The sequence below is a fragment of the Ictalurus furcatus genome, chromosome 26 (assembly GCF_023375685.1).
Source record: "Ictalurus furcatus strain D&B chromosome 26, Billie_1.0, whole genome shotgun sequence".
NCBI lineage: Eukaryota > Metazoa > Chordata > Actinopteri > Siluriformes > Ictaluridae > Ictalurus > Ictalurus furcatus.
Genome location: NC_071280.1, coordinates 2,237,870 through 2,265,171, shown reverse-complemented (window position 1 = coordinate 2,265,171; position 27,302 = coordinate 2,237,870). Strand labels below are relative to the sequence as shown.

The 27,302-nt window shown below is 43.4% G+C and overlaps 1 pseudogene; it reads left to right on the top strand.

The window, feature by feature from the left end:
- Positions 1-484: 484 nt before the first annotated feature.
- On the top strand, positions 485-18,213 carry LOC128602129 (macrophage mannose receptor 1-like; annotated as a pseudogene).
- Positions 18,214-27,302: the final 9,089 nt, after the last annotated feature.

Here is a 27,302-nt window from a genome sequence, read left to right as displayed (position 1 = left end):
ATATTCCAAAGTCCTCTGGAGTGATCTGGTTAAACAGGAGCCCATCATTTTCTTGCCAGGACATGCCAGGTTTCGGTTAAAAACAACAAGTCCAGCTTTTAAATAATATGGAGGGAAAAAAAAACCCTTTTGAATTGGTCACCTGTTATTTCCTGAAAATAACTATGGCGTCACTTTCACAAACACCTGATACTGAGATAATATCTGTTTCTAGGGCAATATGCAAAGAGAGAGTCCAAGAGTCCAACATACACACCATCACCATTATACATAATACAGACAATGTGTGACATCCGTATTATCCCATCCCTGCATCCAGCACCGCCGCAAACCCCCCCCCCACACACACACTTTTTAGATTTAAAATATATATATATATTTGGTTTATATGGAAACTCATTCAAAGTTGTTGAAATTTCCTGTTTATCAGAACTGACTCTGACGGCGAATAGATGGGAGGGGTTGAGAGAGGACGGTTATGCTGTATAATTAGAGGTTTGTTATGTTCAGGTGCAAAAGGTGACAAGAAGAACACAAGCACACATTACCACAAACTCAACACACACCCTGCGTGGAGTACAGGACTTACATGAGGTATGAACATCTACATTTTATGTTTATATGTATATATTTGGATATGCTTATACTACAGCATGGCACAGACAGTAGTTCCAGCTGTAACCTGAACAGTTGGTTTATATTAATGAGCTTGTTCTAATGCATTATTATTTCTACAGCAACACACACACACACACACACAGGGACTTGTATGAAAGATATCTCAGTTATCAGAACTTTGTATCAGTCATGGTGTTTTGGAGAGAGGAGTTTACTCTTTCCAGTTTCATGGTAAAATGACAAAGTTGCATTTTTTTTTGAGAGAGAGAGAGAGAGAGAGAGAGAGAGAGAGAGAGAGAGAGAGAGAGAGAGAGAAGGTGAAGTCGACGATGGAATCATTAACCCAGCAATGATGTAAGTGATAACAGGACATAGAGACTCACTGAGAGAGTCAAATTGTTAATACATAAAACATAATGTTGGATATGTTTTTCAGAATTTTATTTTTTTTTCCCTATAGATACAGTATGGTTCTTCTAATTTCAGTGTGTGTGTGTAAAAGAAAGAGAGAGAGAAAGAGAGAGTGTGTGAATGTAGGTTCATAAGTGATTTTGGGCTCTTTTCATTCCACTGCCTGAATTTACTGTTTAATTTCAGCATGTAGCTGTTAGCCGATATCTTTTTCTCTTTCTCTGTCCATGCTGAAGTGTTGAGCAGCTTAAAAGTGGGTATAAAATTCAGAATCTGCTGACGCAGCTGTGTTTTCAAACCCGTTTTACTCCATGAATTGTGCTCCACCTCCTGAAATTCCCTCTTAGCGCAAACGCAGGGATAAGACTGTATTTTTCTGATGCAGTCTTAGAGGTCCTGTCCTAATGTACGTTTGCAACACAGTTTTGTGGATGGTCTCTATTTGTCTCATTTTTAAAAGCCCAAACAGGAGCCTGACTTTAGCTGTGAGCTTAACAAGCCATGTTGTGTTCCGTCTCCCAAATATATACTGTATAATGTCTGTTTCGAATAAATTATCTCTTCATTCCAAATGATGCATTCATATTCCATTACATCCTTAATATACTTAATATACACCTGGTCTCGTAAATAATTAAAATCTACAAAAATCAGACTTAATCTTTCTCAATGAAATATTATATATTAAATAAGTATAATATGGCAGCACTATGAAGCAGGTGTAAAGGGTCATTTGATGATTCGATTACACAACAAAATAAAGAATCACATACTGTAAACGACTTAGCATTAGCCAGTTTTTATGGGTTTAATTAGCATAGTGGTGTTGCTACCCTGACTATGGCGTTGGGGTGGAATGGTCAGATAGTACTGAATAGTAAATGAAAAAGGAAGACCACGTTATTTGCAATCCCCTTTCCCTTTACCTGCCAATGTGCCACCTAGTGTTGTGAAGGTCTAGTGTACATGAAAATGCAAGGGTGATAGTGTATAATAGGACTAACCAAAGGAGTACAATCTAGTTGAAAATCTAATCTCAAGATGAACTATTCTAATGCATTAATGTTGAATGTAGCCCCACAAAATAATAACGTTAAAAAAATAATAAATTATGGGGTATTATTATGTGTAAATGTCTCCTGACATTTTACAGTTTTTTTAAATAATTAACAGTACTTTAGTCTACTGCATTTAGTGGTAACAGTTATGACAGTAATGCTATGTGTACATGGGGTAAGTAAAAGGCAAAGCATTTGGAAACATTGTGATGGACGGACTAGGCAAGAGTGAGTTCACCTCAACATTCCAACTCCTGTATGATGGCTGACCCAGACTGTCATAGGTCAATCTTTCCGTTGGCCTTACTCTTCGTTGGGATCTCCTCACCTCCTCTTCATCACTCTGGTTCCTATCATTTTCCTCAATTTCCAGCCTCTCCTCAGGTACGTCCACTTCCTCCTGATCATTATCGAAGTTCTGGACTCCTTCAGCTTCGTTGATCTGAGGACAGAATTCAGTGGCTGTTGCACTAAGTCTGGACTGGTTTTGAAGTGTTGGTAGTGATGTGCTCGGTCCCTGAGGCCTTGTAAGTCTGTAGCATGGTATTCTGCTCCACAGATTATGATGCTAAATTAACTCTTCACTGTCCGAGCCATCTGTCATTGAGCTCTCACTATTCCTGTTGGATTGTTTCTGTTTCTTTGGTTTTGGTCTCTTCTTCCTTGTGTCACTTTTCATAGGAAGATCTTCTTCCAGAGGTAGGTCATTTACTGGCATTAAAATATTTCGATGTAGTACACGCAAGGATGTGTTTCCTTTTTCCGGTTGTACCTTGTACACTGGTCCCTCCCCTAATCTTTCCACTACTCTGTGTACTATGTTTTCCCAGTAGGCACGTAGCTTTCCCGGACCTCCTCGTTCGGACAGGTTCTTAACTAGTACTCGATCACCTGGTTGCAGAATAGCACCTCTCATAGCTTTATCATATTTCTTGCCCTTGGCAGATGATTTCTGACTGTTGTCGGCAGCTATTTGATACGCTACTCGCATTCTGTCCGCCCACTTTTGTGCAAATGTCCGACTGTCTGATGTTTTATGGTCTGTCTTCCGAGTAAAAAGTAGGTCAATAGGCAACCGTGGTACCCTGCCATATAAAAGAAAAAATGGGCAATAACCAGTGGCTTCATGCCTTGTGCAGTTATACGCGTGCACAATGTGAGGTAAGTGGTCTTTCCAATGTTTCTTCTTCTCTTCTTGTAAGGTACGCAGCATTTGCAGGAGTGTGCGATTCAGCCTCTCTACTGGATTACCTTGTGGGTGGTATGGCGTTGTTCGGGAGTGGCCAATACCTGATAGTTGTTGTAGTCTCTGGAACAATGTGTTCTAGAATTCGCATCCCTGGTCATGATGGAGCTTTTCCGCATATCCACAATGGGGTATAAAATCCTGAAATATCTGATCAGCTGCTGTCTTACCCGAATTTTCCTCATTGGATACGCCTGAGCGAAACAAGTGAAATGGTCGATGAGGACCAGGATGTACTCATATCCTCCTGTGCTTGGTTCCAGATGTAAATAGTTGATACAGACTAACTCAGAAGGTGTACTGGTGTTAACGGAACCCATAGGTGCTCTCTGTGGAACATTGGAACGCTTTTGTTTAATGCAGGCACATTTTTTTGTTACATAGTCCTCTATGCCTTCCTGCATGTGGGGCCAATAAAACCTCTCTCTGGCCAGATGTATCACCTTGTCGGCACCAACATGTCCCATGTCATTGTGTAAGCACTTTAACACAGTAGACTTTAAATTGTCAGGGAGTACTAACTGAGTGTGTTTTCCTGTCTTCCGGTAAAGTATGTCATCATTTACTTCAAGCTTGTTCCATTCATACAGTAATCTTTGTGTTTGTTTTCCCATCTGCAGCTGCCTTCTCTCTTTTCCGTTTGGAGTCCATTGTCTTAATTTCAGTTCAATTGTTTCTTTTATAGCAGGGTCTGCACGTTGTGCACATTTAATATCTTCTGGTGTGATTCTGACTACACCATTGATCTGCACTGCATATTTATTCCCATCTTTCAGTTCTAACACAGCCAGTCAAGGAATATCACTGTCACACACTGCTTTACTCCCTTGCCACACTGCTCACACCGCCTCTGGGGACATTGTTTCAATGTGGTCATTCATGTGAGCTTGGAGATCAACTGGGTATGTGGACAGCATATCTGCATCAGCATTCATCCTCCCTGGCCAGTATTTTATGTCAAAGTGGTAATCTGCCAACTCACCCACCCACCAATGTCCAACAGCGTTCAACCTAGCAGTAGACAAAAAGTACTGCTCCCAATTCTTCATTAGACGTGTCAGTGTGTAATATGAATGGAAGGTCAAAGTTTGGATATACTAGGTGGGTGGGTTAGTTAGCATATCCACAAACCTTACCACAAAGTTACCACATTCTGGTGTTCTTCAGTCCAGATGATAGGTGTTCACGAATGAAACTGTTTATCACTCTTTTTGGGTTGACCTTTTCCGTTGCCTTTCGAGGTTTTGATGTTGCTGGTATCAGTCTCAGCTGGGCTCTGGAGGAGTTCAAATAAGGGTCTTGCTATTTGAGAGAAGTCTTGTGTGAAAGACTGTGCAGGGCTTTCTCTCCTTCAAAGTGGCCACAGCTTCCAAATCTTTCGGGTTGATCTGAATTCCATCACCTGATACCATACGTCCAATATACCGGATTCTCCTCTTGAAGAACTCACATTTATTCAATTCAATTCAGTTTTATTTGTATAGCGCTTTTTACAATAGACATTGTCTCAAAGCAGCTTTACAGAAATATCAACATGGTATACAGATATTAAAGGTGTGAATTTATCCCAACTGAGCAAGCCACTGAGTGGCGACGGTGGCAAGGAAAAACTCCCTAAGATGTTTTAAGAGGAAGAAACCTTGAGAGGAACCCGACTCAGAAGGGAACCCATCCTCATCTGGGTAACAGTTAGTGTGAAAAAGTTCATTATGGATTTATATGAAGTCTGTATGGCCTTAGGAGCAGCCGTAGTCCCAGCAGTCTGGAATTAGAGAAGATTTGAGCTCCATCCAGAGGAAGAAAGGATCTGGATCTCTAGTATAAATTCGTTATAAATTCGTTTGTGGCTCGGCAAAAGGAGAGAGGGAGAAAAAAGATTATTATGACTGCGAAGTAGTAAAAATAGAATCTAGTCAGGGTAGGCTTGAGTAAACAAATACGTTTTAAGCCTAGACTTAAACACTGAGACTGTGTCTGAGTCCCGAACACTAATAGGAAGACTGTTCCATAACTGTGGGGCTCTATAAGCGAAGGCTCTTCCCCCTGCTGTAGCCTTCACTATTCGAGGTACCATCAAATAGCCTGCATCTTTTGATCTAAGTAGGTGTGGCGGATCATATAAAACCAAAAGGTCGCTTAGATATTGTGGCGCGAGACCGTTTAGTGCTTTATAGGTTAATAAAAGTATTTTATAGTTAATGCGAGATTTTACTGGGAGCCAATGCAGTATTGATAATATTGGTGTGATATGGTCGTATCTTCTAGTTCTAGTTAGGACTCTAGCAGCTGCATTCTGGACTAACTGGAGCTTATTTATATTCCTACTGGAACATCCAGACAGTAAGGCATTACAGTAATCTAATCTAGAGGTGACGAATACATTTATTGGGCCGGAACTTTATACGGTGCTTTCTCATACGGCACAGAATTTGTCATATCTGATCCACGTGTTCCTCAAAGGATTTTGAGTAACTCAGTACATCATCAAGATATGGAGCACAACATTCAACTCCAATACCCTCTAACACACCTTCCATGCATCTCTGAAATACGGCAGGGGCATTTGTCAATCCGAATGGGATGCGCACCCATTCATAATTTCCCCAAGGTGTGCTGAAGGTTGTGAGGTGTCTGGATGCTTCACTCACAAAACCTTGATGATATGCACATCCCTGATCCAATATGGAGAACCATGAGTACCCTCCAAGGCTGTCTAACAGGTCTTGGATTCGTGGGAGTGGATGGCGGTCTGGAATCGTTTTATGGTTTAATCCCCAAAAATCCACACATAGGTGCAGACTGTTGTCTTTCTTTCGCACACATACCACTGGAGACGAGCAAGTGGATACAGACTTACGAATCCAACCTCTGCCCAAAAGATTGTGTACATACTCCTTCACCTATTTGAACAGGGGTTTTGGAATAGAGTTGTATGCTTTCTGGACAGGGTTGTTGTCAGTGGTGTTGATACTTAGCTGTAAACCTGGAATACAGCCGATATCCCCCTTGCCTTTGGCAAACACATCTGATTATTCATAGAGCATTTGTCACACCACCTGCTGTTCGTGGTCAGAAAGGTGTTTCAGGTCCACAGGTGGGTCCCATTTCTCCTGTTGGTGAGGCATTGTAGATGTACCTTTTCTCTCACAATTACCTTCCGTTTTCCCTAACTGGGTCGAGCATGCATGAACGCCACCACCACCACCACCACCTGTGTGTGTTGAAGGGAATATTACTGGTGTACTATCAGTGATGCTCTTAATGTGACCCAGTATTATCCTCTGAGGTAAGACTTTATCATGGAATGTGCAGTTCTGGATTAGGATTCTCACTACACTTGAGGCTCCAGCAGGCACATCAACAAGCGCAGGAAACATCTCTAATCAATCTGGTAAGTTATTCTCCTCTGCTGGCTCAAATAACATTGTTCCTTCTTTTGAACAGTGTCTAATGTGGCATCTTACCTGGAATATTTGGCCACTTTGAACCAGGAGTCCTTTCTTTCCAGTTTTTATCAAGGGGCAGTTTGGATCTTCCTGTAAAGGTATATTGTTAACAGTGGAAACAAGAACTTCAGATGTGTGTTTTTCCACATTCATTGCTTCTGAGAGAAGGTAAACTGGTCTCATTAATTTGTCCATTGTTGCCCCTAATTAGTCCTTCAGTGACATTGAAGCCTAACAGTGGACTACTTTCACAGCTTCTGCTGACTAGCGTTGGTACAAATATTTCTACTTTACAGAATCATTTGCTTTTGATTTCTAGGACAACTGTAATCTACCCATCAAATGGTATGACTGTCCCATTAGCTGCAGTGACCTCTAGCTGCTGTGTTGACAATAATCTTTCAATGGGCTGGATGTTGACATCTGGCAATGCTTGCTCCACCCAGGACTTTCCCACTATGCTCACCAGTAGCATCTGTACTTTAACACCATTCGACAGGTAACTATGTTACCTGTCATCTGACAGGTAATCATCTGACAGGTTACCATCCTTCCAATTAACTGAGCAACCCATTTCTTTGTTGGTACACTATGCTGTTTGAATGATTGGCTAGCTACTGGGGTTTCACTTTTAAGACTGTTGATTTTAATGGGGGACCCTAGTTGTTGGCTGGTCACTGGTGGTCCCTCCCCAATGACCTCTTCCAGTTTCCCGATGGTTTATTCTTTAGGAGACAGCCAACAGCTCGGTGTCCCTCTCGACCACAGCGAAAACAGTGTGTACACATGTCAATTCCCTGTTCTGTACACTGCTTCAATTTTCCTTTTGTGTCAGGTTTTGTTATGGTTTTGGGATTTGTTGCAGTATCACAATAGAAGCACTCTACGGTGCTTCTGTCAGCAGTGCCCCCAGTGCCAGCGCACTGCCCCAAGGAATCCCCACCAGCACCCCTCATGCCCCTTCCCATCATAGGCGTCCACTTTGAGAGGATCGGCATGGATCTCGTAGGGCTGCTCCCGAAATACGCCCAGGGTCATGAATACATACTGGTCATCATTGACTACGCCACCAGGTACCCAGAGGCAGTGCCACTATGTAAAGCCACCTCCGGCAACATTGCTAAGGAAATTGTGCTTCTGTTCAGCCGTGTGGGGATCCCGAAGGTCATACTAACAGACCAAGGTACGCCTCTTACATCTAAACCAATGTCTGATCTGTGTCGGCTGTTGCAGGTTAAACACCTGAAGGTGTCCGTCTACCACCCACAGAGGGCTCGTCAAATGGTTTCATCAGACTCTGTAATGGATGTTGCACAGTGTGGTAGATGATGAGGGGAGGATCTGGGACCTCCACCTTCCCTACGTCCTCTTCGCCATCCAGGAGTGCCCTCAAGCATCCGTGGGCTTCACACCATTCGAGCTCCTCTTCGGACGGCGACCTTGAGGACTACTTGATGTGGCCAGGGAATCATGGGAGGAACAACCCCCACCATTTTGCTCGGTCATCGAGTTCGTACAAGAGATACAGGATCAGATCGACCGAGTGGCCCCGATCGTACAGGAACACATGAAAGCCACCAAGGAAGAACAAAAAAGAGCATACAACTGCACGACACAACCATGGGAGTTCCAACCTGGCGATCGGGTGCTCCTGCTACTGTAAGTTCCTGGCTCATATACAGTCCTCGAAAGGCTGGGCGCCGTGAACTATCGCCTGCAGCAGCCCGGTAAGCGTACAGAAACACAGACATACCATGTAAAGGTGTTGAAGAAGTGGATCGAGCCTGCTCCAGTGGTGTCTGCTTTTTCTACCCTAGACACAGATCATAGCGAACTTGGGGGTCAGGTCCAGCAGGGAGAGGACCTGACCCCCACACAAAGACAGGAGCTCATGGAATTGGTGGACCAGTTCACCGATCTCTTCTCATCTACTCTAGGGATGACGCAGCTGGTCCACCACGAGATTAAGACCCATCCGGGAGTTGTCGTTAGACAGCGGCCCGATCGTGTCCCAGAGGCGCGATGCAAGGCTACCGAGGAGGAGGTTGGCCGAATGCTTCAGGCCAACATCATACAGGAGTCCACCAGCCCCTGGTCCAGCCCCATCGTGGTTGTGCCAAAGCCCGATGGAAGTATTCACCTTTGCAATGACTTCAGGAAGATGAACCAGTTCTCAGATTTCGACAGATATCCACTCCCCCTACCAGGTAGATGATCTAGTGAAGTGATTGGGGAGAGCCCGATTCATATCCACACTAGACCTCACAAAAGGTTACTGGCAAGCTGCACTGGCCCCGGAAGCCCTGTGGGCTACATGGATTGCCTGCAACATTCCAGAGGCTGATGGACATCATCCTACGACCACATCGTACATTCGCAGCCACCTACCTGGACGATGTGGTCATACACTCCTCCACTTGGTCAGATCACCTGTTCCACCTGGGAGGTGGGTTCTGAAGGAGCTCTGGAAGGCCGGGCTGACAGCCAACCCAATAAAGTGTCACCTGTGGCTGACCAAGGCACAGTACCTAGGATAATGTATTGGCCAGGGCATCCTGAAACAGCAAGCAAAGAAGATCGAGGCAGTTAAGGACTACCCTCGTCCTATGTCAAAAAAACAGGTATGTGCCTTTTGGGTTGGTGTGGTATTACCACAGATTCATGCCTAATTTCTCCTCTGTAGCCTCCCCCTTCTCAGATCTCAAATGGAAGGGGCCACCAGACCGGGTCAAATGGTCTGCACAGTCGGAGCAGGTGTTTCAAGCCCTGAAAGAGACACTGACCAACGCCCCAGTGCTACGCAACCCGGACATCACCCTGCCTACATACAGATGCATCGGAGACCGGGCTTGGCACCGTCCTCTCACACACCTTCAATGGAGAAGAACACCCAGTCCTCTACATCAGCAGGAAACTGTCCCCAGGCGAGAGGAAATATTCTTTCATGGAGAGAGAGGCCCTGGCAACAAAGTGGGCCATTGAGGAGTTGTGCTACTACCTGGCAGGTCGACACTTCTCCCTGGTGATGGACCACGTGCCCCTGCAGTGGATGGCCACAGCCAAAGACACCGAAGCCAGACTAACACGATGGTACCATTCATTGCAGGAATTCTTGTTCGAGGTCCGACACCGGCAAGGAGCCCAACATGGGAATGCAGATAGCCTCTCACAAAACAATGCACTGTAGGCCCAACAAACAGTGGCAGCTGAGGGGAGGGGGGTACTGTGACAGCAGTCCGGTGACCTGCACACAAAAGAGGAAAAGCGCTCCTCCTGCAACTGCCGCCAGGGTGCTGAAAGATCAGCTCCACTTCAGAACCACTAATGTTTTGGACAGCCTGAGAGCATGTGGCTGCAAGGTGGGGCCACAGAAACACACACGGCTGGTGGCTAATGAGCAGCACGGTAGCGCTCCACCATCCAGCAGCCGACGGAAGCATATATGAGGACTTTCCTCCTCTAAGAGGGGGAGAGACTGTCTCCAAAACACTGCTAACATTTTGTTTTCCACAGAAGATATGGCCTCAGAGGAAGAACTTGCCCCCTGGCTGCCTCCACTGAGCTCCCAGACCTCCAGAAAAGGCCTCAACCTCCCCGGGAGACCACACCAGACTCTCTACACCAATGAGGAAGACACCAGCCCCCGAGCACATCACTCCACCATCCCTTTTCGCACCCACCCACACATTTTTGAATAAAAGCCCTCCAAGTTGCACCTAAGTGGCCTCCTGTGTGTCTGTGCTCAAACCGCTACAGCCTCATCACGCTACATATATATAAGTAAGCATTAGTACTAATTTCACGTAAGTAAATTCAGCTCTTTCTGTTTACCTGTGCCTAGTTTATGCAAATTCATAAAAAGAATAATGCAGCCTCGAGTTTGTAAACATGAGCAGCTCACACAGACATAGCTGTCCTTTATTCAAATCACTCCAAGGAATAATATATTTTAAAAATCCCTTTTGAAAATAATGATGGTGCCAAACTGAAATTCTGAGTAACAGCTGATAGTGAGATAATATCTGTTTCTAGTGCAATATGCAAAGAGCTGAGAGGAACGGTAAAGGAGAGAGGATCAGAGACATACACTTCACCAGTGCATAATACAGACGGTGTTTGGCATTCATCTCCACGACGAAGCACGGTGGTGGTAGGATCATGTTGTAGGGATGCTCATCATCAGCAGGAACTGTCAGTCATCAAATTTGTGGCAAGATTTGAATGTTGCTGTTCATCAGTGGTCTCCATTCATCACCCTGATTGTGTAAATCAATGTGTGAAAAAGTATTTTTCATGTTGTCGGTGACTGGTTTATGGAAACTCATTCAAAGTTGTTGAAATTTCCTGTTTATGAGAACTGACGCTGACGGCGAAGAGATGGGAGGGGTCGATAGAGGACGGTGATGCTGTATAATAAGAGGTTTGTTATGTTCAGGTGCAAAAGGTGAGAAGAAGAACAGAAGCACACATTACCACAAACTCAACACACACCCTGCGTGGAGTACAGGACTTACATGAGGTATGAACATCTACTTTTTATCTTAATATGTATATGTTTGGATATGTTTATACTACAGCACGGCTCAGACAGTAGTTCCGGCTGTAACCTGAACAGATGGTTTATATTAATGAGCTTGTTCTAATGCATTATTATTTCTACAGCAACACACACACACACACACACACACACACACATATACAGGGACTTGTATGAAAGATATCTCAGTTATCAGCACTTTGTAACAGTCACAGTGTTTTGTAGAGTGGAGTTTACTCTTTCCAGTTTGATGGTAAAATGAGAAAGTTTGAAAGTTTTGAGAGAGCGAGAGAGAGAGAGAGAGAACGTGAGGTCAGTGATGGAATGACTAACACAGCACTGATGTAAGTGATAACAGGACACAGAGAGAGACACTGAGAGAGTCAAATTGTTAACTTATAAAAAAATCATGTTGGATATGTTTTTTAGAAGTTTTTTTTTTTTTTTTCCCTACAGATACAGTATGGTTTGTCTCATTTCAGTGACCCTGCTCTTGTCAGGTTAGTGTGTAGACAAAGACCGTGTGTGTGAGTGTGTGAGTGTGTGTGCGTGTGTGCGTGTGTTCGTGTAAAAGAGAGAGAGAAAGAGAAAGAGAGAGTGTGTGAATGTAGGTTCATAAGTGATTTTGGGCTCTGTTTTCATTCCAGTGCCTGAATTTACTGTTTAATTTCAGCATGTAGCTGTTAGCTGATATCTTTTTCTCTTTCTCTGTCCATGCTGAAGTGTTGAGCAGCTTAAAAGTGGGTATAAAATTCAGAATATGCTGACGCAGCAGTGTTTTCAAACCCGTTTTACTCCATGAATTGTGCTCCACCTCCTGAAATTCCTTCTTAGCGCAAACGCAGGGATAACACTGTATTTTTCTGACGCAGTCTTAGAGGTCCTGTCCTAATGTAGGTTTACAACACAGTTTTGTGGATGGTCTCTATTTGTCTCATTTTTAAAAGCCCAAACAGGAGCCTGACTTTAGCTGTGAGCTTAACAAGCCATGTTGTGCTCCGTGTCCCAAATATATACTGTATAATGTCTGTTTAGAATAAATTATCTCTTCATTCCAAATGATGCATTCATATTCAATTACATCCTTAATATACTTAATATACACCTGGTCTCATAATAATTAAAATCTACAAAAATCAGACTGTAATCTTTCTCAATGAAAGATATAATTAATAAATATAATATGGCAGCACTATGAAGCAGGTGTAAAGGGTCATTTGATGATTCGATTACACAACAAAATAAAGAATCACATACTGAAAGCGACTTAGCATTAGGCAGTTTTTATGGGTTTAATTAGCATGGTGGCATGGAGTTGAACAACATTAGTTCTTCAAGACTGTAACAACACACAGGGCTTTGGAGTCAGGAAGTAGGTGCAGGAGCAATGTCTTTATTAACCAACCAAACAAACAGAACACAAGGAGTGCAGTCTATACTGAATAGGACTAGCTGGATCAAACATGGGACTATAGTCTAGGCATTACTCGAGATCAGAACATGGAACTGAGACCGCTAGCATGCTACACGCATTCGCTACTACGTTCAAACACAGAGCTATCGCTATACGTTCAAATACAGAACTATCGCTATACTCATTAAACATTACTAATGTTACAAGCTATAATACTGCGTGAAGTGTGCAGCCACATGAGGGGTTTAAATAACCAACACAATCAAACTAAAGCATGGACACCTGGGGCAAATTAAAGACATCCTCAAACATAAACCAATACTCAAACAGGAAGAGAACGAACCAAAACAAAAGCTACGTGTCTACTTCACCCAGTTCAGTCTCTTGTATGCGCGCACTCAGAAGCAGCACCGCAGTGCCATCTGCCAGTGAGGCGTAATAGAAACCCCCTCCAAAGGCACTTCTCCCGGAGCGCCAAAAACCCCCCTCCAACGGGGGTCCTGGGCCCCTCTGTAAACTGGCAGCAGACAGGCAAAGCACCACCCACAGTGGGGCTGGAAGGCTGGGCGGCGTCCCCAGCGGCGCTGGAAGCCTGGGTGGCGTCCCCAGCGAGGCTGGAAGGCTGAGCAGCGGCGTCCCCAACAGCACTGGAAGGCTGGGCAGCGTCACCAGCGGCACTGTAATGCTGGGCAGCACCCCTAGCATGACTGGGATTCGGAGGGACGTCCTCAGCTGGCTGGACAATGGGACAGCTTCCTCAGCTGGACAGGGCAGCGGGACAGCCTCCTCGGCTGGGCTGGACAGCGTGACAGCTTCCTCGGGTGGACAGGGCAGTGGGACAGCCTCCTCGGCTGGACAGGACAGCGGGACAGCTTCCTTGGCTGGACAGGGCAGTGGGACGGCTTCTTCGGCGTGCAGGAGCTCCACAGCTGAGACCTCCCTGTAGGCCTCAAGCTGTAACTATGAGGTCACTATGTTGACCTCAGGTGGGAGCTCCACAGCTGAGACCTCCCCGTAGGCCTCACGCTGCAGCTCTGAGGTCGCCATGTTGACCTCAGGCAGGAGCTCCACAGCTGAGACCTCCCCCTAGGCCTCAGGCTGGAGCTCTGCTGTCGTTGTTGCCCCCCCAAAAAAAAGTTCTGGGCTAGCCTTCAGTTCCGGTTTGGGCAGCGTGACTAGATCTTCAGCAGGGCAGCAAGGTGGAGCATTTACTTCGTCCTCCCGCTGCTTCCACCGCAACTCCCCCTGCTGCCTCCTTAGCACAGCTTCGTACTCCGCCTGCTGCCTCCTTAACGCAGCTTGGTGCTCCTCCTGCTGCTTCCACTGCCAGGTGTAGTACTCTTCCAGTGTCGGGAAGTTCCAGAAGTAAATAATTTTCTGACTCGGGGTTCTCCTGCTACTTCCATTTCTTGGCACAGTATTCTGTAATGACACACAGGGCTTTGGAGTCAGGAAGAAGGTGCAGGAGCAATGTCTATATTAACCAACCAAACAAACAGAACACAAGGAACGCGGTCTATACTGAATAGGACTAGCTGGATCAAACATGGGACTGTAGTCTAGGCATTACTCGAGAACAGAACATGGAACTGAGACCGCTAGCATGCTACATGCATTCGCTACTACGTTAAACATTACTAAAGTTACAAGCTATAATACTGCGCAAAGTGCGCAGCCACATGAGCGGTTTAAATAACCAACACAATCAAACTAAAGCATGGACACCTGGGGCAAATTAAAGACATCCTCAAACATAAACCAATACTTAACCAAAACAAAAGTCACGTGTCCACTTCACCCAGTTCAGTCTCTTGTATGCACGCACTCAGAAGCAGCGCCCCAGTGCCATCTGCCGGCGAGGCGTAACAAAGACATTTAAAGTTTGCTAGCTGGTTAGCTAATGTTTTAACGGCACATGCTGTTGTTTCTGTTTCTGATTCCTCTAAATATAAAAATTGAGCAGGTCCAAAAACAATTTTCCTGAGTTTAAAAATTCAGTTTATTTAAATGACAAATGACCTAAGAACAAAGTAATTAGCTTGAGGTAGCAGTTGCGGAACACATTTGATAACTTTTGAAGGGTGACCATATAGATAATGTGAAGGTTGATCTCTTCTTCCAGAAAAAAATATTCTCAAATAAAATTAAGGAAGTGTATGAAGTAGAGCTTCTTCCAGATATTTGGCATCTCACATTTGACATGTTTTTATGCACTACTCACCATCCATCCATCCATCCATCCATCCATCTTCTACCGCTTACTCCTTTTCAGGGTCACGGGGAACCTGGAGCCTATCCCAGGGAGCATTGGGCACAAGGCAGGGTACACCCTGGACAGGGTGCCAGTACATCGCAGGGCACAATCACATACACATTCATACACTATGGACACTTTAGACACGCCAATCAGCCTACCATGCATGTCTTTGGACTGGGGTAGGAAACCGGAGTACCCGGAGGAAACCCCCGCAGCACGGGGAGAACATGCAAACTTCGCACACACAGGGCCCCAGCGGGACTCGAGCCCTAGAGGTGTGAGGCGAACGTGCTAACCACTAAGCCACCGTGCGCCCATGCAATACTCACTTTAAAGTTAAAATAACTTTACTATTAAGGCAAGACCTTACAGTTATAGTCACTTACTTAGAATACTTTTTTCTGTTTTCTACTAAATGCCATTTTCCCACTTAATTACAATAACGCATACATTATTAATCATATTAACATGTAAATGACATGGAACATTCGTATATCTCTCAGCATAAAATGATAAATTTCATATTTTTACTTTCTGATCTCCTTCTGAACATCAGCTCTGTACGTTATTCTACGACTGTATTATGAATCTGTAGCTGTGAATTGGTTTAATCATTTAATAAAACAATAATAAGTCTCTTTCTCATGTTACTCACAGTAGTATGTGGTATAGGAGCATATATTCCTCATCGCTATCACTTTGTGAATGAGAATAAAACCTGGAGTGAAGCTCAGAATTACTGCAGAGAGAAATACACTGATCTGGCCTCCATCAACGACATTGGAGAGATGATGAAGCTGAATTACACACTGAAGATGGAAATTGTAAAGCAAGCTTGGATCGGTCTAAAGAGAGAGGGCACTGGGAAATGGCTGTGGTCTCTGGCAGACCAAACTTTCTACAGAGACGGAAACACTTACAGAAAGTGGAGTAGTGGAGAATCAGACAACTACGGGGGAAATGAGCTCTGTGTTAATATGGTAAAAAGCTCTGGTTCCTGGAATGATGACTACTGTCATAGAACAATCTCATTTGTGTGTTTTGAAAGTAAGAACTTGCTAATAGATATATAAGGCAAAATAACACTTAATGACTTTACATTAATGAAAAACAAATCCGGAAGATCGTGTGTATTATTATGTGTACTTGAATTTTTATTGGACAGATGTTATTTTAATGGCAGAAATCTGATTTAGTGATGAATGAGTTGTTCATGATGTAAATTAAATGTTTTTCAGAAAAGAACACAAACACTAATAGATACATGTTTATTAATGAGAACAAGACCTGGTATGATGCTCAGACCTACTGCAGAGAGAAATACACCGACCTGGTCAGTGTGAGGAACAAAACTGAGAATGATGAGATCTGGAAAGTGATTCAAAGTGCAACTGATGTATATGTTTGGATTGGTCTGTTTAAAGACTCCTGGAAGTGGTCAGATCAGAGTAATTCCTCATTCAGATACTGGAGCTCTGACAAACCCAGTGGAGATTTGAACTGTGCTGCAGTGAATGTGTCTGATCAAGACCACTGGACCAGTGTGAACTGCACAGAAAAACTCCCCTTCATCTGCCATGAGAGTGAGTCACATGATGGTGCTTCAACAAAGTGTTTTTTATTTTATTATTATTAATGATTACTGATACTGTTTTGTATTAAACTGTTCACAATACACTTAGTTTTATAAATACAATAGCAAATGTATTTCTGGATAAAATGTGCAAGACACATCATTAAAACCTTTCTATAAATACAGACATATGCAAAAAAAAAAATATATATATATATATATATATATATATATATATTTCCATCAACCTTATTTTCAGCACTTATATCCACATTTCGTTGCTGGTTTAATGTTCCTCTACTAAATACAAGCTGAAAAATCAAACAGTGAAACTTTCTATTGGGCTGTACATGTTCACTTTATCTTTAATTGAATGATTTCTCTGTTTCAGAGAGACTGGTCTTGATTAATCAGAGTCTGACCTGGTGGGATGCTCTGAACTACTGCAGGAACCATCATTATGACCTGGTCTCAGTGCGCTCTGAGGAGATGCAGCTCTGGGTGAAGGAAGTGGTTCAAAAGGCCTACGTCACGACTGCGTCCAGCGTATCTGGTTCTGGGTTTTTGGATCGATGGTCTGCTACCAGGACTGGGCCCCGGGGAATGGGACATGGAATGAAGACTGCAGCCATGAGAGGAGAAGCGGAGCAGTGCAGTCTGGAGGAAAGCAGCAGTGGATCGAACTGTCTGAGGGCTACAAACTCAACTTCATCTGCTCTACCTATGACGGTTAGTCAGTGTTTTTATACGCATGTCATCTCATAAGCTGTTTCTATATTGTAATTAAAATTCCTTCTTTCTCTTATTAAACATGAAGATATGTTTTAATAACATGAAGACTGAAGACAATCTGTGGTCCTCCATCTGTATCCAACATCAGCAGATCTACAGTACTGTCTCTTTTATACTCTTGCTATAATGTATACTCTTTATCCAGATGTTTCATTATATTTGTAATATTATATTCAGTATATTCCACAGGCTCCATACAGCATGACCTTTTCATATTCACAGAGTATGTTACCTATATTATACTTGCTTTTCTTATTAATAGAGGGTTTAGGGCAGGGGTGTCCAATCTGATCTGGAATGGGCCGGTGTGGGTGCAGGTTTTCATTCCAACCAAGCAGGAGCCACACCTGATTACACCTGTTTTAATCAGTTGATCTTGGCTTTCAATAGACTCAGGTGTGGCTTCTGCTTGGTTGGAATGAAAACCTGCACCCACACCGGCCCTTTCAGGATAAGATTGGACACCCCTGGTTTAGGGGCAATTAAGGTGAAATCTATTTACTTGATTTTTATACTACAGTGTGTTTGGTATGCACATTTCATTGTTTTTAGAACACCTAGCCCCCAAACAGTGATGTTAAAATGTTATTATTCATTATGGTTATACAGGTGTCATGCGATAATTTTCATATTTTGTGAAATTCTCATGTTTTCCTTTTACATGTTTACAAATAAGTTCATTATTGAGATTTGTGCATAATTACATGGTGATGGTTTCTATACCTGGAATTTCTGAGCACGTGTTTATTAATGTGTGAGAATGTAGACTGTAATGACTGAAGACAGTTACATTTCCTATCAAATAAAATCAATTTCAAGTAAGCATTTTAGTGTATCCCTGTGTTTCCTCTGTGTTACACTTCACAAACATACACCCAAATATGAAGATCCAAAGTTAGGCTCAGGTTTAGAGATTGTAGCTTTGGTCATAATTTGATATGTGTAGTATCAACTAAAACTACTTTCATTAATTAGAATTTCTCTTAATTTTGTCCAGTTATTTTTTTACTCTCCAATGTGTAAATTGTGAAGAAGAATAACTCCATGCATAACTCCTGAGATTTAAACCCACAATACTCCACCTATTAGAACTTTACACTGTTCCGCTAGCACCACCCATTTACAGCTGTGATCCTGTAATGAGAGCCTCACACCTCTCACACCACCAAATCTTACCCACATCTATACACTTCTTAACTGTTTAGTGATCTTAGCCATCAGTAACAAATTGAGACTGATTGTAGATGTGTTAAATATGATAGCTGTGCTGAAATTATCACCACATGAGGGCTGTCGAGTCCAAAACAAGGCCAAAGCCCGGACTAAGTTCTCATGGTAGCGCCCAAAGCATGCTGAACTACACTTCCCAGCAGCCCCAGCACATCACATGTCCTAATCACGCTCATCTGTTTCTCGTCTCACCCTCATTAGGAACCTTAAATAAATCCTAGTGTTTCTGCACCTCACTGTCAAGCTTTTGTTGTTTTGTTCATCTTTGTTTATGTGTGCCACAGCCTAGGACTTAGTCTAAGTCTTTTTCTTAGAATCCATTGTTTTTGTACATGATCCTTTTTTTTTTTTTTTTACTGATTTGTTGTTTGTTTTTGCACTTTATTTCAATAAATCTGCACTTGCATCCACTGCTGCCAACTCATTACACAACATAACCATGATAAAGTCAAAATCAAGCCCATAGAAAAGTGAAACTGAGTCAAGATTGAGACAGAAAACATACACAGACCATGATATGAATTTCCAATTGCTCCAACCAGAAAAAAGCAAGAGACAAGAATACAAAGGTGAGTAAATTATTTATTAGGAGGGAGAGAGAGAAAAAAAAAGAGATAGAAAGAAATAAAGAAAGAACCTTATCATTCAAAAACATTATTTTAACAACGCATTACCAGTTAAAAAAAAAAAAAAGAGATTTTCGGCTCCTATAAAAGTCACCCCTTTGTTTACACTACATTTCTTCTAAAACATTGGAAGATTACTATTCATTTGATAATTCATACTCATCTAATCCTAGACTCAACCAAGGCCTTAAATAATTTAACCATGTTGACTTCTTGTCCTTCCAAACAAATTTTATAAGCCTTCCAAATGGTTAATTTTGCTTGACCAACCAAAAAATTTGAGAAGGTACAGATTTCCTGCCTGTCACGAGAATATCTACTCCCATCAATAAACACTGTTTTCAAAAAAAAATTATCCCGAAACTACAAAAAGTTTTATCCAAAAGATTGAAGAACGGAGATAATTTACAACATTGCCAAAAAAAAAAAACATGAAACACAGTAACAAGTTCATTACACAAAGTGTAAAGTGAGGAGGTTGCATATTTAGATTTAAACAAAAACACTTTGTTGGTAACGCACAATGTAAAAGTCACCAGACCTTTTTGGTAGAGGATTTTTATACAATAACCGCCATGAAGGTACTTTATTTTCCAACTCTAAGAGATGAGTCCTCCATTTTGTATTCTTCCTCCCTATTAGTTGTCTGACAAAGTAGAACTTTACACAAGAATTATATAATTTTGTTCCCTTTCAATGGGAACTTCAACATTGGGTTTAGCATAACACAAAGGGAGCACCTCTCACACACAACCGGAATCTGAAGCTTGTGTCAAATCATGCCTATTTATAGGCCTGCCATGATCAGGTGACATGGCAATTAAGCGTGTCACGTGATATAAATATGGCACCTGTGAAACACGCCGTCAGCCTTATTATCTTCAGCAAAAGTTTGCATGTCAGTTGTTTGTGTAAAGAAACAAAAAGATGCTTCATTTTATTGCTATCTTTTCTCAAAATCTCAGAACTTTTCTATCCCTTTAAAGAAAAGAGAAAAAAAAGGAATGTGCGAGAAAGAAAAATATGAGTGAGAGAATTCAGGAAGTGTGTTACGGCTTGCTCCTGTTTCATCACAGGGAATAGTGCACACTTTCTGGGTGAAGTGTCTACGGATGTAGCATGCGATGGCGGCCTCGAGAGGCCGCCTACAATAAGCGGCTCGGCTCGCGACTCGCGCTCTTCTCGGAAGCCTAAGCGAGTTGGGTTTCAGAGCCTCGCGGATCTGGGCCGGCCGCTGCCGGGGCTGCTAGCCGTCTCATGTCCGGGGGATCTCTTATAGATCTGGAAGAGGAGCAGGAGACGAGCGCTGCTCTATCTCTTGCTCTGTCTTCCGGGTTTGGCTCTCCGCTGGATTTTGGAGCTCGCGTCGTGACGACTCCTTCCGCTATGGAAAGCCAAAAAGGGAAAAAAAAACACACACAAAAATAATAGTAACAATTCCTCTCTGACTCCGAGGAGCCAGAAGGATGTGCTAAAAACTGAGAGCAGCATATAAAGAGCTGCTTGAAGTGATTACTAAGGCTGGATGAGCCTTTTTCTCCCCAGTGAAAGTAAATCCCCCACACTGCAGAAACTCCCCTTTCTTCCAGAAGTGCATGACAAAATATCAGGCTTCTGTGGGAAAACCATGCATAAGCCATATTTATAACCCTACGATGTTGGATTATTCGGCCATTGTGGGGAATGAACGGTATGGCTATTTAGCTATGCTGAAGGTGGAGGAGGCGCTTGCGAGCTACCTCTCTCCATCGATGGCAGGTAATTAAGGGGACCGGCTTTGCCATCCAAGCCACCGTGTAAGGCCACCGTGGCATTGGTGGGCAAGGCCTATGCAGTCTTATGCTTATGAGTCACTGCAGACAATGACAGTGTTGCAGGCCTACCAAGCAGACCTGCTGAGTAAGCTCAACATATGGCGGCATTCAGCCAGTTCCTTCCCTGTTGTGTTGAGTTCACCCGGGCATCCACGAGTGGAGCCTGGGCCAGCACTAGTGTGAGGGCGACACAGAAGGTGAGTATGGTAGCCCGCCAACCGGGCGGCCACAGTCGCGGTCTGCTGCTAGGCCTGATCTGAGAATGGCCATAAATGCCAAGCAGGCAAAGAAGAGAGGTCCTAAGGGGCCGTGGAGGGACGTATTAGGCGACATGAGGTTGTTAGAGCAGTTAGCCCACAGTGCTACTGTAGGGCCTCCCCTAGCAAAGGCGGTCCCAAGTTTTCAGTGTTCTCTGGTCAGCGAGCTGTCACAGGCAATGAAAATCTCATGCATTCCCTCCAATAGAATGTGGAATGGTTAACGTCACTAAAAGACCATCTGGCAGCATGGAAATTACTGCCAAATGTGTCTCCATGGGTTCTGCCTACCATAGAAACGGGTTACCGGGTCCAGTTTATTGCTCGACCCCCCCTGTTCAGAGGTGTGCCCATCACAGTAGTCAGCACAGACCAGAGCCCAACATTAGTGCAGGAAGTAAGATCCCTATTGGACACAGGGGCCATAGAACATGTACCCCGTTCCCTAAGGGAGGGAGGTTTTTACAGCCGTTATTTCCTGGTACGCAAAAAAATAGGAGTATGTGGCCAATTTTAGATCTGTGTCATCTGAACTGTACTCTTCAGACATACACTTTCAAGATGCTGACGCTCAAACTTATCGTTCCACAGATTCAGTTTGAGGACTGGTTTGTGACGATAGATCTAAAAGGTGCATATTTCCACATAGAATTATCGGTAGCTTCATCCTCTCGCACATTCACAAAGTGCATGGATGTCACTCTGCCACCGTAGTGACTCCAGGGCATCCATGTACTAAACTACCTGGACGACTGGTTAATCCTAGCATGATCCAGGGGACTGGCGGTTCTACATCGAGATGTTGTTCTCACCCACATGAAGAGCTTGGGGCTCAGGATGAACCTCAGAAAAGTATGCTTTCCCCAGTGCAGTGGACAACTTTTCTAGGGGATATAAGGATTCTACTATGATGAGGGCGTTTCTATCCCCAAAATGCGTAGGGTCAATCCTATCAACACTGAGCAAGATAAAGCTGGATCTTGGAAGGACTATTGGGGCTTATTGGCCTATTGCACCGGAGACCATTCAGAGTTGGCTGAGAAGTTTGGGGTTTCGTCCAAGGACAAAACCTCTGAGAATAATCAGTGTCACGCAGCAATGCCTACGTGCTCTGAGAATTTGAGTGTCCCAGGTTTCTCGCCTTGGGTCACACTCTAAGGGTGTCTCCTTAATGCAAGACGGTAATGACAGACACCTCCCTCAGGGGCTGGAGCGTGGTCTTAGACAGCTGTCCAACTCACAGTCTCTGGTGCGGCCCTCATCTGGAGCGGTATATAAATTGCCTAGAAATGTGGGCCATATTTCTAGCACTGAAATTCCTTCCTCAATTAAAAGGTCACCATGTGTTTACAGACAAACACCGGTGGTCTCATATATTGACCACCAGTGAGGATTATGTCCGTGCCCCCTGTTCAGGCAGGCGCAACTAATTCTTCTCTGGGCGGAAGGAAAGTTTGACAGTGAGTGCAATGTACATTCTGGGAATATGGGGGCAGACATTCTGTTGAGGCAGGGGCTGAGGCCCAGGAATCGTTGGCTCCATCCATAAGTGGTTGAGTCTATTTGGCGAGGTTTGGCCAAGCAGGACTGCATGTGTTCGCCTCCGAGGAGACAACACACGGCCCGCTGTGGTTTGCCCTCACCCCTCCCACACAAGACTGGATGCCATGGTGCACATGTGGCCGAGGTCACATCTGTACGCTCTAACTTTGAGGTTTATGCGGGGTGTCAGACGGCTGAGGCCCATCTGCAGGCCATGCATACTTTCCTGGGACCTTTCTGTGGTCCTGGAAGGTCGGTCAGGTGCCCCATTTGAGCCCTTAGAGCGGATCTACTGTCTCAAGCCGGAAGGCTGATTTATCACCCTCGGCCAGAACTATGGAAACTGTGGGTCTGGCCCCTGAGGGCCACCAGCTCATAGATTCTGATTATTCTGATTCAGACATAGATGTTAAATGCTAGAGCACCATCCACAAGGAAATTGTATGCACTCAAGTGGCAGCTTTTTATCTTGTGGTGTGAGGAACATCAGCTAGACCCAGTGAACTGCACAACAGCTACAGTCCTGGAGTTCTCACAAGAACGTTTCTCAGTGGGGTGGGCTCCTTCTACAATCAGGGTTTACGTGGCCGCCATTTCGGCCAGCCATGCTCATGTTGATGGAGCCTCAGTAGGGCAACATCCTCTAACTTCGAGGTTCATGCATGGTGTCAGGTGGCTGAGGCCCATCTGCAGGCTGCGCATACCTTCCTGGGGCCTTTCTGTTGTCCTGGAAGGTCTGTCAGGGGACCCATTTGAGCCCTTAAAGTCAGCCTTTGAGAAGCTTCTGACTCTAAAGGTAGCTCTTCTGTTGGCCCTGACATCTCTCAAGCAAGTAGGAGATCTACAAGCTCTCTCTGTTGCCCCTTCCTGCCTTGACTTTGCCCCTGGATTAGAGAAGGCCTTCCTGTATCCTATGCCGGATTATATTCCTAAAGTGCCTACATCGGCTGCCCACCCTGTGCTGTTGCAGGCTTTCTGCCCTCCTCCATTCCCCACACCGGAACAAGAGAGAATGCACCTGCTGTGTCCAGTAAGGGCTCTCTGTACTTACGTCCACCGCTCCACCAGTGGTGTAAGTTTGAGCAACTGCTGGTCTGCTTGGCTGTGACAGTAGAGGTGATGCTGGGTCAAAGCAGCACATCTCTAATTGGATAGTGGAAGCATTCTCTATCGCTTATGAGGCACGCGGTCTCGCTTCGCCTCTAGGCATAAGGGCTCATTCCACTAGGGCGGTCGCCTCCTTGAAAGCTTTGTCCAACGGGGTATCCTACAGGATGTGTGTGCTTCTGCAGAGTGGTCTACACCACACACATTCATTTGATATTACAGCCTGGATATTTAGTCCACCCCAGGCTAGAGTGTCATGCAGTGACCCTCGGACTTGGGTCTTTTTGAACAGGCCATACCCTCAGTATGATGGAGTGGGTATCATAGTCTTGTAGATGAATTGAGAGAAGCTTTTTCCAAGCAGTAAACAATATACGTGGGTGAAAATGAATTCTAATACAGTTTTTGGTGCACAACTCGATAGATTTTATGTTTAGATGAACAATCAAGGAAGATTGTACAATAGTAATATTTTGCCATCATCACAATATTGCAGTAACTATGACTATAACACAGAGTACCTCTTATTATAAGATTTGGTGTTTTAATAATAGATTATTGTAAGAGAATTTTTTTTGTACAATTAGTCACTCAGTTTTGGGGAGACTGGAGAGAGAGAAACTACAGTATAAAACTTTAAGCCAGTGGTGGAATATTGGAAAAGTACAGATCCAGCACTATTGTGCCAACAATACACAAGTAGTCACCTGACTGAACTGAAAGAAAAGGTCAAGTTTTTAGAACAGCAGATTCTGAAGCTAACTAGCTCCATCAGTGAGGGTGAAGAGATGGAAACTGCAAAAATGCTTGAAAAGTACAACATGATTTAGAAAAAATTCTATGAAGAAAGAAGTCGTAATACATCCATACGGGGGAAATATCTTCAGTTAAACAGCATGGATTGTTCAACAACTTTCTTTTTTCATTGGGGAAGAACATTACAGAAAAAAAAGAATATGAATCATCTTAAATTGTCAAATGGACAAGAAATAATGGAAAAGAAATATATTTTATATCTTATATTATATATATATATAATATATCTTTATATATGTAGAAAGATATATAAAGATATATATTATATATCTTTTTATGAAGAATTATATACTGCACAACCCTGTGACCTTGGAGCAATTAATCAGCTCTCAGATGTACTGCCACATCTTGGAAAAGAAGATAAAGCTGAGCTGGAGAAACCTCTGTCTTTTCAAGAGTTAACTGAAGCTGTCCAGCAGCAATCTTCAGGAAAATCATCAGGATTGGATGGGTTGACATCTGAATTTTACTAACCTTCTGGTTCCTCATTGGACAGGATTTGTATGCTGTGTTTATTCAAAGCTTTGAATAAAAAAAATCCTACCCCTCAGTTGTAGAAGAGCTGTAGTGACCCTTTTACCCAAGAAAGAAGATCTTGGTTTATCAAAGAATTGGTGACCGGTCTCTCTTTTAGGAACTGACTATAAAATATTATCTTAAACTCTGACAAATCGTCTTAAAAAATCTGCAGCATCCATCATCCATGAAGATCAGTCCTATTGTGTACCAAAGTGATCTATATTTGACAATCTTTTTTTTTTTGTGGAATTTTGGCAAGACCCTTTTCTGTAGGTGGAGAAGTGAGACAAGGTTGTAGTTTATCTGGTCTTTTGCATACAATTTCCATTGAACCAATGCTGAGGATGCTGAGAGAGAAGCTGCAAGAATTTACAGTTGCAGCATCTCACCTTTCAAACACACCAACGGTGAAACTAACAGCATATGCAGATGACATCACAGTGATCATTAGATCTGAAGATGATGTTAAACATCTAATCTCATCTCTCAACATCTATCAGAGTGCTTCTTCTGCATGGATCAATTGGGGAAAAAAACTGATACTTTGTTATTAGGTCAAATCAAAATCCACCTCAGCTTCCACATCAGTACACTTGGAATATAGAAGATGTTAAGATAATTGGGTTGTTTTTTGGGACTGAACAGCACATGAACAAGAATTTGGAAGGACTTGTAGAAAAAGTGACAGGCAAGCTCCAGAGATGGAAGTGGATTCAAGCCCAGCTTTCTTACAGAGGCAGGGTGTTAGTAGTGAACAATCTAGCCGCCTGATGCTGTGGCATCGTCTAAAATTGTTGGACCCTCCAGAAGAGCTTTTGTCACAACTTCAAAAAGCTTTTGTAGACTTCTTTTGGGGTGGTCACTATTGGCTTCCCCCGGGGGTACTGTGTCTCCCTGTCATTGAGGGCAGTCAAGGATTAAGTCATTTACCCTCTAAGGTGAAAGCCATGAGGTTACAAACCGCCCAAAAATCGATTCACTTGTTGGACTCCATACCGTGGATTAGTTATTGGCCTATAACTCCACAGGTAGACCAATATGGAAATAGCAATGGGGACAATGTAAATATGTTGTTATCTTTTAGAGGCTTGCAAAGTCTTCCATTTTCTGTGGTGAACAAATGTCTGGGTTACGCATGTAACCCTGTTCCCTGAGAAGGGAACGAGACATTGCGTTTAGCATATCGCTAGCACAACAACAGCTTTATTCATCCTAGAAGCTGACTTGATATTTAAGCCACCAACCTGTTCTCTGACTGCAACCAACACATCTTCCACAGATATGGAGTCATCAGGTGTACATTTAAATCCATGACTAAGAGTCAAGTGTGAGAAATCTCCGCTTGACCCCATTTGTCATAGTTTGCTGACCGGAGTCGGCGCTCAAAAAAGTTTGATATCTAAGATTAATCTTTTTTCCACTAATCTTAAAAAAAGAATGAAAAATAGATTAAAGTAACAGACTCTCAAAAGTATGCTCCAAAAACTGTAGACTCCTACCACTACCCACAATCCTGAGAGAGAGAGAGAGAGAGAGAGAGAGCGAACGAGAGAGAGAGAGAGAACGAGAGAGGGAAAGAGAGAGAGAGAGAGAGAGAGAGACTTTGACTTTTAAGACACCTTTATTAGGTTCAATTTTAGGTATATTTACATATCTACACTTCTGAAAATCATTTTTTCCATTTAAAAAAAAAGAAAAAGAAGGAGAAGAAAGAGAAGGAGGGAAGAAAAAAGAAAAAAATAACCCCCACAGACCCCCCCCAACTCAGAAACCATCCCACCAAAAAAAACTTTGTCAGAACAGTATATCGTCAGTATATCCGTATGCATTCCAAGAACACATCAAATCCTCTCTTGCGGTTGCTGCCCATTTCTTCAATCTGTAGCGTCTCCTTGGCGACATTACGCCTATGGTGTGTTGCACGGATTTAATGAAGATCCTCCTGTCCGGGAAGAACTTAGTCAGTAAAATGTTCCGTTTTCCTTTTGTCAGTTCTAGAAATCGGTTGATCTGCTCTTCGGTGTAAAGCTCTTCAGGTT